Source organism: Herpailurus yagouaroundi, unplaced genomic scaffold (assembly GCF_014898765.1).
Source record: "Herpailurus yagouaroundi ecotype Mexico unplaced genomic scaffold, PumYag 222, whole genome shotgun sequence".
In the NCBI taxonomy this organism is placed as follows: domain Eukaryota; kingdom Metazoa; phylum Chordata; class Mammalia; order Carnivora; family Felidae; genus Herpailurus; species Herpailurus yagouaroundi.
The window spans coordinates 2359362-2370821 of record NW_024412453.1 but is presented as its reverse complement, the minus strand read 5'-3'; the positions used below and the strand labels follow the sequence as shown (position 1 = coordinate 2370821).

The 11460-nt window shown below is 48.8% G+C and overlaps 1 protein-coding gene and 1 non-coding gene across 2 annotated transcripts in view; one reads left to right on the top strand and one right to left on the bottom strand.

Annotated features, from left to right (window-relative positions):
• Positions 1-549: 549 nt before the first annotated feature.
• Positions 550-631, bottom strand: TRNAL-UAG (transfer RNA leucine (anticodon UAG)). Its single transcript has one exon. It is a non-coding gene; the product is annotated as a tRNA-Leu (tRNA).
• An 8293-nt stretch (positions 632-8924) lies between these two features.
• The window catches only part of EEF2K (eukaryotic elongation factor 2 kinase), a 62576-nt gene continuing 60040 nt past the window's right edge, over positions 8925-11460 (top strand). The window contains exon 1 of the mRNA XM_040458798.1: positions 8925-9301. The gene's annotated coding sequence lies outside the window, so the exon portion shown is untranslated. The remainder of the gene's footprint in view (positions 9302-11460) is intronic.

Sequence of the window (11460 nt, the reverse complement as noted above, 5' to 3'; positions counted from 1 at the left end):
CCAAATAGGGGGTGGATCAATGAAGCTGGAACTTCAAGGTTGATACCACACGTGGGGCAGGCCCCGTGAAATCTCAACCTTTCCACAGGGTCACCTGACACCTTTTCTACCAACAGAGGTTTGTGGAGTCAGCCGGAGCTCTCCATAGGATACAGAGCGTGCGGGGAAAGGAACCTCCCAACTCAGGTCATAATTAAAATCACCCCCACCTAACCTTTGTCCTTAAGGGGTAAAGCGGCCTGCTCACTCTGGCCGCCCCTGGAAGCATTAGAGATGTAGGCAGTCTGTTGGGAACTATTAAAGTTATTTCAGATGCTTTCCCCTTGGACATAAGGAGACGCTTCTGTTTTTGTTTTTCAGATAGCAGGATTGGTGGGTTTGTGTACTGGGCTAGGGAAAGGCAGTGCCTGGGCTGCAGTTTCTTGCTTTTCCCGCTTGCTCTCCATTTCATTTGTAAAAACAGACTCATAAAGGAGAAAAGAGGAAGAGGGATTAGGAGATGGTAAACAAATTGAAGGGTTCAAGAAAAAGTGAGACCATGAAGGGGTGTGGCAGCGGTGGGATTCGAACCCACGCCATCGAAATGACTGGAGCCTAAATCCAGCGCCTTAGACCACTCGGCCACGCTACCGCCCGTCGCAAAGCTTTCCGCTGAGACTATATTAGTCTAATGACGTAGTGTCTCACACTCTGTGACCCCGCCCTCTTAGATTTGCGCATGCCCAATAGCAACTTGGATTCTCCTGCGCCTGTGAAGGTATCTTGATCTGTGGCTTGTTTCGGGGCTTTGGAATCACAGTATTTATATGATTGACAGCAATAACTATGGTCAGAATGCCACATTTAAAGGGAAAGAAGAGTTTCTGAGTGTCAAACATGAATATTCAGTCCTCACGTGTGCATTCGATTTGCCGTGTGCGTCGTATACTGTCTACGGCCACCAGGGGACGGTGCCGCGCTGCCGCTTCCTCCCTTGCTGGGCTGGGGGGTCCCGCGCGGAACCCTGCTATGCACAGAAGCCGGCCAGGTCCCCATCCTGCGGACTTCCCAGCCCTATTCCACGTCATCTCTGCAATCCCAGGTGACCCCATGGCCTGGTCCCTGCCATTGCGAGGTAAGAATCACCGGTCTAGGTGAATGTCGTTACAATGTCAATGAATGTTGTTACACATTATTTGTATGTTGGTCTCCCTCAATCATAATTCTTGGCCACATCTTAGAAAGGGAGAAACTGACTCGCAGAGAGACGAAGTAACTTGTCTCAGCTGCCCCAGGCAGAGCCAGTATTCTCCAGCCTCCCAAAACCCCAGTGTTCTTCTATGCAGGCTCTTTCAGTGTTTTTTTGTTTTTAATGCAATAAGTACAGATCAAATACATAATACATAAGTACATAGCAAACTTCCATTTCCCGTCATCCGTAATTAGTTAACGTTTTGTGTATTTGCTTCAAATATTCTTAAATAAAAAATAAACTGAACTAAGCTGTAAGTAAGATTCAAGTCTCCTTTGATATCTGCAAGTTCGATCCCCCTTCCTCCTTGCTCAGGAGTCTCAGATGCTTTTAGTTAGTCCACTTTTTTCGAATTTTACCTACACATAGGCTTCTCCATTTCCTTGCATATTTAAGGAAAATAACAAAACTACAGTAAAGCTAGACAGGTGGGTGTGGTAAGCTGAATAATTCCTCCACCCACCAAAGACGTCCACATCCAAATCCCCAGAACCTGTGAGTATGTTACTTTATGGGACAAAAGGGACTTTGTTGGTGTGATTAAATTAAGGATCTTCAGGTAGGGAGCTGTTCTGGATTATCCACATGGGCCCAAGGTAATCACAAGGGTCTTTAGAAGAGAGACGTAGGAATTAGAGCAGGAGACGTGCAGACAGAAACAGAGGTCCCAGTGATACAGCCGCAAGCCAAGGAATGAACTAGAAGCTGTTAAATGTAAGCACACGGATTCTCTCCTACAGTTTATGAAAAGGAACACAAGTGCCTGACACCTTGGTTTTTGGACTTCTAAGTTCTGGAACCATAAAACCATTGTGTTGTTTCAATCCACTAAATTTGTGGTAATTTGTTACAGCAGTAATAGAAAACCGAAACAGTGTATAAACTGACCTGTGGGCTTGGGAACACAGCCTGAGCCTTGAGCCTAGGAAATCTACTTCTCTCTGGACCTCAGTTATTTGTCTGTAGTGATAATGGGGCGATGATGATACCCAGCTCACAGGATTGCTATGGGAATCCCATTCATTCATTCTGCAGGTATTTCTTGCGCTCCTTCAACATGTCGGGCACTGTTCCGTGTACTTGGCTACACTGGAGTGAAGCGGAGGAAGGTTAAACGTGGTGATGTGCGTCGTGCACTCAAACCTCCCTGGCACATAGTGTGGGTGGTGTGGTGGTGGTGACTCCAGCAGCCTGAGCTCCCCACTCCCTCCCAGTACCTCAGTTTGCTCACCACCAGAGTTGTTACATGGGTGCTGACCACTTGGTGGTATTATTCCACATACATCTCCCCACCACTGCCTCGAGCTGGTATTTGGCTTTTTCTGAGGACTATAATGGGCCCAGCTGGAATGTCGACTCCGGGAGGGCAGGTGATGGTGTCTTGTTCACCCAAAGCTATTTCCCCAGGACCTAGAACAGTATTGGCAGTAAGACTCTTCCTTATACTGGTGGTTTTGCATCCTTGGTCGAGGCCACTCCCTCTTGCTATGTGGGCTTTGACGAAGTCAGAGGCAAATGCTTCTGGGCTGGACCTGCCCAGCATGAGAGCTAGCTCATAGATCTTTTGTCTGAACGTAGCCAGACTGTGGTCTATTCTTTTGGAAGATCACCTGTGGCCACAAGCAGGAAACAGAGACCTCTTCAGGTTATCTACCGCCACCCCCAAACACACACCCATCCCTGTCGTGACTCCCATTTGCTGGGAGCAACCTTTCCCCACCCCAACGCGCTCTCTCTCTCTCTCTCTGATAACTTAATTCAAGTGAACATTAATCTTGCACCTACTAGACCTGATCAGGCAAAGAGCAGGTCTTCTGGGAGGAGTTTCCAGATACCCTCGGGCCAAGAGGTGCTTCTTCAAAAGAACAAAAATCCAGGGGAAGCAAGGCCTTGAGCTTATCTGAGCATTTCTCCCCCGCTGGCCTGTGGGGCCTCCCACAGACTTGCTGACCCAGCTTCTCCGGTGATTTTTGTCTTCAAGGGTGCCGCTTGAGAGAGGTCAGCTTCTGTGCAAAGCCAGCCCCAGCACAGCGAGGGTGGGGAGGCCACAGAACCCAAAGCAGCTAGACTGCTTCATTTTGAGGTTTTGTTTCATTTTGGTTTTTGTTTTGGTTTCGAGTGACGTTTCAAAATAACGTTTGTAAAAGTGATATGTGTTCCTTGTTGAGACTCGAGCAAAGAAAGAAAAGCAAAAATGAAATAAAATCACCTTGAATTTCTCTACCCAGTTAAACTCTGTCAGCGGTTTGCTAATGGAAAGTGCTGAGTCTTGATCTCAGGGTTGAGTTTGAGCCCCAGCCCCACCTAGGATGTAGAGATTATTTTTTACATCTTGAAAAAAAAAATTGGGGGTACCTGGGTGGCTCAGTCAGTTAAGCGTCCAACTTCGACTCAGGGGATGATCTCCTGTCTCTTTCTGGCTTCTGTGCCGACAGCTTGGAGCCTGGAGCCTGCTTGGGATTCTGAAACTCCCTCGCTCTCTGCCCCTCCCCCACTCGCATTCTGTCTCTCCCTCTCTCTCTCAAAAATAAATATTAAAAACATTTTTTAAATTAAAAAAAATCCTAAAAAATAAATTTGAAATGTAACGTAATGCATGCCGGTTGTAATTTTTTTTCCAAATGTTATATCATATGTATAAAGTTGGAGGGAAGTTCTCTTCCTCACCATCACTGTCCTTTACAACTGAATCCCCACAGCTCAGGCAGGAGCTCTTTACCCTGTAAAGAGTGACCTTCCAGATCTTTTCCTATGCAGATGTGTGTAAATGCCCCACTCTGTTCCTGGGGTTTGCTTTGCACTAGGCAAGGGGAGAAATGCACCACCCAAAAGACCCAAGTGTAGTCATTTTGTGTGAGTCTTCCTATAGCTACACTTGGGCTATGCCATGGTTCTGTGATACACTTCATTTTTTATGCCCAGGAGGCCGGGGACCTTCGGAGCCACGGAAGTGCGCCAAGGAGGACTTTCAAGCTACTGCTTTAAAGCATCTCACTGTGGTTCCCAAAAGTTGGGAGACAGGATTTTATAGGGCAGAGAAACTACTGTATATGATACTACAGCAGTAGGTACATGTCATTATACATTTGTGCAGATTCATGGAATGTACAACACCCAGAGCGAACCCTAATGTTGACAATGGACTTGGGTGATAATGATGTGTCAGTGTAAGTTCACCACTTGTAACAAATGTACCGCTCTGGTGGGGGACATTGATGACAGGGAGGCCGTGCCTGTGTGGGGACAGGGGAGATATGGGAAATCTCGGACCTCCCGCTGAGTTCTGCTGTGAACCTAAAATCGCTCTATAACCGCTGCGGACGCAGGCTCCTACGGACAGGAGATCTGAGCCTTTAACACTTGAGAACATTTCCCTTCTGTGCCATATGGGGCTAGTGTGGTTCTCCATCCTTTCTGAGCCTCTGTGAGGGTTATACCCATCTCCTGGAAGGTGAGAACAGCCATGTATCCGCGACCGGGCTAGTGGGAGTAAGAGCTAGGCTACTGCTCCTAGTGACCTTTCTTCTGCTGCCACACCCCAAAGCACCGTGGTGAGATGGAGACTCCATGAGCACTTTGTGTGTGTGTGTGTTGGGGGGGGTGGTTAACACCTCTAATGTGATGTGATTCACATGCCGTACAATATCCCCATTTATTTATTTGCTTATTTTAAAGAGAGAATACCTGAGCAGAGGGAAGGAGAGAAAGAGAGAGAGAGAGAGAGGGAAAATCTTAAGCAGGCTCCACACTCCACGCAGAGCCCGACGCGGGGCTCAATCCCACCACCCCGGGATCATGACCTGAGCTGAAATCAAGAGTCAAATGCTCAATCCAGTGAGCCACCCAGGCACCACTATACCCATTTAAAGTGTACAATTCAGGTTTTGTTTTTGTTTCAGTATATTCAAAATTTGCAACCATCACCATGATTATTAATTTTAGAACATTTTCATAGCCCCCCAAAAGAAACCCCACACCCTTTTGTAGTCACTGCCCATTCTCCCCAAACTCCCCTCCCAGCCCCAGGCAACCAATAATCTACCTTCTGTCACTTTGAATTTCCCCAATCTGGACATTTTATATCAATAAATTTATATAGTAAGTTGCCTTTTGTGACTAGCTCCTTTCGCTTAGCATAATGGTTTTTCCTTAAAGATTTAATTTTTAAGTAATCGCTACCCCCAATGTCCGGCTCGCACCCAAAAGTGACCTGGCTGAAGTCGGACGCTTAACCGACTGCACCACCCAGGCGCCCCTTAGCATAATTTTTTTAAGGTTCATCCATGTTGTAGCATGTGTCAGTGCTTCATTCATATTTACTGCCAAATAATATTTCGTTGTACGGATATACCACATTTTAATTACCTGTTCATCAGCTGATGGACAGTTGGGTTTTCACATTTTGGCTATTATGACTAATACTGTTCTGAACATTCATGTATGAGTTTTTGTGTAGGCATGTTTTTATTTCTCTTGGGAATGGAATTGCTGGGTTGTATGGTAACCCAATGTTTAATTTTTTGAAGCAAATGTTTTCAAAGTGGTTAAACCCAAAGGGTTTTCTTTGAGTGGTAAGAGCTCTCTATATATTCTAGCTACAGATCCTTTATGAGATACACGATTCGTCAATATTTTCTCCCATTATCTGAAATGTCTTCTCACTGTCTTTTCTTTTTTTTTTTTTAAAGTATTGTTGAGTCACAACCACACAGTGTTACATTAGCTTCAGGTGTGTCTTTTCACTTTCTTGATGGTATCTTTTGCATCTTGTGGGTTATTGAGTCCCTTACTCTGGACTCCTCTGGTGGGAAAGGGGGAAAAAAACCAACTCCCTGTCGGTGAGAAGAGGGATTTTTCCAATAGAGGCGGGGATTTTGTCCCTCAGAGCTTGAAGAGGAGATGGCTGCCTGTGTGACAGAAGGAGGGGCAGGCTTTAGGACAGGGGAGCGAGGCTTGGAACTGGAGTGGGCCAATGAAGAGTGCCCTGGGAAGGGTTTATTCTTCCTCTTGGATACTGTGACATTGCTAGTATGGTTTAATGTTTTCCGTCCTATATTTAATTCTTGTTACCCCAAACTTTTCGGTAAAGTCTGAACAACTTTGTGCGATGGTTATAGGAGGTGATCAAGGACTGAGTAAAAACCAAGAATGGTTCTGACCCACATCTCCTTGCTGAGGCCACCCAGGCACTGTCTTCCCAAAGCTACTGGAAGTGATGCCTACTTTTCCTTGAGAGCCCGGCTCAAATGCCATTTCTTCAGAGAAGCCTTTCTGAGCAGGTTTGCCTTATAATCTCTCCTTGTTGCCCATACCTCTCGCTCCTGGCACACCTGGAGGTTTATAATGGTATGATGGAATAATGACTATGAGAGAAATTGCCGTTCTCCCATTTCTTACCCCATTAGTTCTCCGAAGGCAGGCCTTTCCCCCAACTCCTAGCACAATACTTGGCCCACAATAGGGGCTTAATAAATTTTTGCCATGAGAATGAATGTCCAGAAACCCTAGGCTTAAATCCTATTAGCTTAACAACTCTCTGGAAAAGAGATTCTCGTTTTTATGCTTGCTAGAAAAGATGCAGATAAGTATCTCATTGGCCTGGCTTGGGTCACATGCTCATCCCAGAACCAATCAGTGTGGCTAAAAGGATGGCATGTGCTGATTGGCCAGGTCTTCTGGTGTGTTCACACTTGGCCCCACGTCAGTGGGAAGGGCCATCCTCACAAACTGAGAATAGGGTGAGCTGGTTTCCTGAGGACAAATCAAGATCCTCCTGCAAAGAAGGGGACTTCTGGGCAGACAAAACTTACAGAGGCTCAGAGGAGTTAAATAACTTGCCCAACACCACTCAGAGCTTTACGTAGTTAAGTAATGCAGTCTTGGTGGGTTTTTTTTGTTTTTGTTTTTTGTCTGGTTTTGGACTTGGACAGAGTAGCTCAGACTCTGTTCCTGCCCAACGTTCCCACCGTCAGAATTTCAGGTGCAATTTTGTCTTGCCAAAAGCCAGTTTTCCCAAAACATCAAACCAAAATATCTACTGTCTCTGGTATTTTCCAAAACTTGTAGTACAGAGGCCAGAGGCTACAACACTCAGTGATAGGTTTCAAGACCATTTGATTTTATTCATCCCCCCCCCACTACCTTATGAGATGCTGCCATATGTCATCCCCCTTCCTCAAGCCACATAAACTTGAACCTGCTCCCTACAGAGGCCATGGCACCTGGTAAGCTGAAGGCCTTTGCTCTCTCAGGGGAATCTGAATTTTCAGGGACCTCAAAAACTGAAGAGTCAAGGCTTAGGGACAGGACACTTGAGGGGCCAGTGTATACTCATGCCTGGGTCAAATCCTGGGTCTGCCATTGACTGTGTAACCTTGGGAAAGTCCTTTAACCTGTCTCAGCCTGTGTATGAAGTGGGGACAATAAGAGCATTGGGATGGTAATCAAAGAGCTGATCCTGTAAAGCAGTTACCTACCACAGTCACTTGCACAAAGTGAGTGTCCTGTAAAAATATCAGCACCTACTACATCCCCCATATACCAAAGCAAGCGTTACAAATGATAGGTGGCTCTTGACTACAAAAACATGTTCACAAGCTAGTGTCACCCAGGGAAAGGAGCAAGAGAAAGGAGTCAACCTTCCTTAGAAAAATGTGAATATACTTACATGTATACCCAGATATCGTTGTCTGTCTCTGGTCTGCCTGCACCTGTGGTCTCTGTGTTTGCTGGGCCTCACCTGAGCAAAGACTCAGCATGCCCTCCAGCTCCTGTAATATAGATGCCCTTTGCCAAGAGGAGCCACCTTAGAAATCTCTTGGGCAGGGATGCCTGGCTAACTCAGCTGGAGGAGCGCACCACTCTTGATCTTGGGGTGGTGAGTTTGAGTCCCATGTTGGGTGTTAGAGATTACTTAAATAAGTAAAACTTAAAAAAAAAATCTATGTAAGCCTCAGTTTTATGATCTGTGAAATAGAGCTAATGCAACCTACTCACAGGGTTGGTGTGAAACTGGAATGAGATAAATCACTCAAATATCACTTATTATTTGTATATCTGAAATTATATCTGAAATAAGAGCCGTGAAATGTCTAAAAGTTTATTAGAAAAGTATCTGGAAGGATATAGTATCAGCATGTTCACAGTAGTTATCACACGTTTTGTATCCTTTCTTCTTTATACCTTTCTATATTTATCCATTCATTCCACAGGTGTTTATTAAACATTTACTATATGCCGAGCCCTGAGAGTTAGGAATACGGCAATTTACTGGAATGGCAAGGAACGTCTACAGGGGATACTAATCAAATAATCACACAAATAGCTGCAATTGTCGTAAGTACCTACGTTTTAACAAAGAAGAAATCAGGGGAAAAAGCAATTTCGGATAAAAATATTTTAAGGTTACACATGGAGACTCAAACAATGAGATGGATTTCTAGTGATTTTGGAAAGGACTTCTCGAATTACCCACCGGGAGGGCGCCCCTTTCAAGGGTGGGTGCTAGGACCGCCCCCCACGTTAGGTCCGGACGCCGTGTAGTCAGCAGGCGGGGAGGCTGGCATTCAGCGCGGGTTGTGCACTGGGGCCTGGAGACTTGCGTGGCGGCTGCAGGAGCGGTGGCGGCCACCGGGGGGCGGGCACGTAAGTGCTGCGCGGTGCGCCCGCCGGGCCAGAGCCCCGCCCCTGCCCGCCGGCTGGTGCCCCAGCCCCGCTCCTGCCGGGATCCGACGTCCGTTTCCCTGCGCTGCAGCTGCCCCAGCTCCGCTGACTGTCGCCGGCGCTCCCGCCCCCGACACGCGTCCTCAGCGCCCCGGGATCGTTCCAGCGGCCCATCGCGCCCCGGGATCGTGCCGGCGGCCGCCGCGCCCCGATACCTATCCAACCGCCCTGCGCAGCCCTCTCTGCCTCCCAGGAGCGCCTGCCGGTGCGCCCTGCTCGCCGCTCCCCGGGACTTTCGGGGGTCCCGCCCGCCCTGCACCCTGGAGCACCGGGCCGCGAGCCTCTGCCAACTCCTCTGGTTCTTCGCGGCCGTGGGCAGCGGCTGCGGTGCCTGTCCGCCCGAAGGAGGTAAGTGCTGGCCGCGTGTAGCCAGGCGGATGGGGGGCCGGGATCCGGCGCTGCAGGCCTGGCGCGCCCCGGTGCACCGGCTCCCGGAGCGCGCTGGGTCCGAGCCTGGAAGTGGGGCGGAGGCGGCGCAGAGTGTGTGAAGCGCTTCTTCTGTGGGTTCAACTCTTTGGGACTCTGTGTTTGCTTCTGTAAAAGCGGGGAGTCATGCAGATTATCGGCAGTGTCTGTTGGGAAAACACTTGGCACGCCGTCGGCAGGGAGAGGCAGTTTGGGGGCCTCCGCCCCGGGCTCTTCAGAGCCGGTAGAGGGTGGGGGCAGTGCTGCCTTCCTGTCTCCTGCTGGGGGCCCCGAGCCGCATGCCCTACCCTGGCCCCTGAACAAGAGGCCTGAATTCCTGGAACCCCGAGGACAGCGTAGACGCGCCCTTGCTGTATTGTTGACTGCGGGAGGGAGTTTGGGTGTTGGCAGGCTCCGCCGACATGTGCGCCGAAGGCCGGGCATTGATAGGCGAGTGGCGGCGCGGGGGTGGAGGCCTCTTGGGTAAGTCCCGGCCTAGATCAGCCAGCACCCGGGCGGAGGACTGAGGGGAGCCAGCCCGGCTGCGCCCCTAGTGTGACAGATGGGCCGCATGGGAAGGGGCCGCTACATGTGCTGTGGGGACACTCTGGGAGCCTGACTTCTGGGCCCTTGGCCCGGGACGCTGCTTGCCTGGGGCCACAGTTTCAGCCAGGAAATGGAGTGACATAGTCCAGCCCTATGATTTTATAGAGGAGGAAACCGAAGCCCAGGGTTGTCTAACTGCCAACTAATGCGCAAAAGGGACTAAGCGCGGACCCTTAGAGCAAGCAGGTGGGAACCAGTTGTGCCCGCTGTGTGGAGGTGCGTGGAGGGGGGGAGGTTACTGGGAGGCTTCCTGGAGGAGGTGATGTTTGAGCTGATTTGGAAAGGATGCCTGTGGAAGGAGGTAGGGTTTAGAGATAGCGTATGCACACATTCATTCCTTTGTTCATGTATTAACTCAACAAATACGATAAAGCTTGTAGACGATGTGGATTCAGGTGTGACACAGTTGGGATGGCCGTCCTCCCTCCTTTGAGTTCCCTTCTCAAAGAGAGGTTTGCAGGGGTCAGAGGAGGCAGAAAGTCAGAGCCTAACGATCACTTAAAATGGTTTCAGATTGTGTAGGATGGATTGTGTACATTCTGTGATGTACACTTTCTCTCTTTTGTGCTTTCGGTGATGGCACACTGCTTTTTGGCTGATTGAGGATGTAGCCCTGAGTTTATTTTAAACCGTTTTTAATGTGTAATATGGCAGAGATGGCGATTAGTCCCCTCTTCCAGGGGTATCACCTGACTGAATTTCCCAGGCTCCCTTACAGTTTGGTGGGCTGTGTGACTGCATTTTGGCTGATGGGATATGAGCAGAAATGGCGAGTGCCCCTCTTGAGCTTGAACCCCAAAAACCTCCCGCCCCCTCTGTCCACATTTACCAATGGATTTGGAGGGCTCTGAGGGCCTAGGAGAGGGCAGAGCTACCAGACGGGAGGAGTCTGGGCCCCTGAATGACTGTGGAGCAGAGCCCCACCCCCCCTTTCTGCCTCCCTTGGGGGTCCATGTCTGCTGAAGGGAATGGGGCTCCAGTAAGCTCTTTGGAAGGTCTGGGGCTGTGCGTGGGGTTTGTTGGCTGTGGCCTTTGCATCCGGGCGATCTGGCTGGGCTGTTTCCCTGGGGAAGGGCGTCCTTAAGGCCTTTTTTCTCACACTGGTCAGATTCCCCAAAGAAGTCTTGTCCAGTCTTTGGCAGGATTGACAGCCAGTTGCCGGGACACGGAGAACATTGTGGGAGAAAATGGAAGGTCAACGGCAGAAACTTGGATTTGTTCAAGCTCCTTCTCTAGGAATCACTCTTTCTGACCCAGTTCTTAAAGCTGAAGCAGAAAAAAAATTGATGGTTGGGACTATATCCAAAGTAATGGCGGCTGGCTGGACTGATTAAAAAATAAAAGTTTTGTGTTGGAGAGATCAGTTCTGCTGACCAAGAAGCTGCAGACTGTTGCCTTAGTAAACTGAGAATATTCTAGAAGAAGGTGATTATGGTGGCCACCAAAGGATGAAAGCGTTTTTTGTTTTGTTTTTGAGAGAGAGAGAGAGGAGAGCA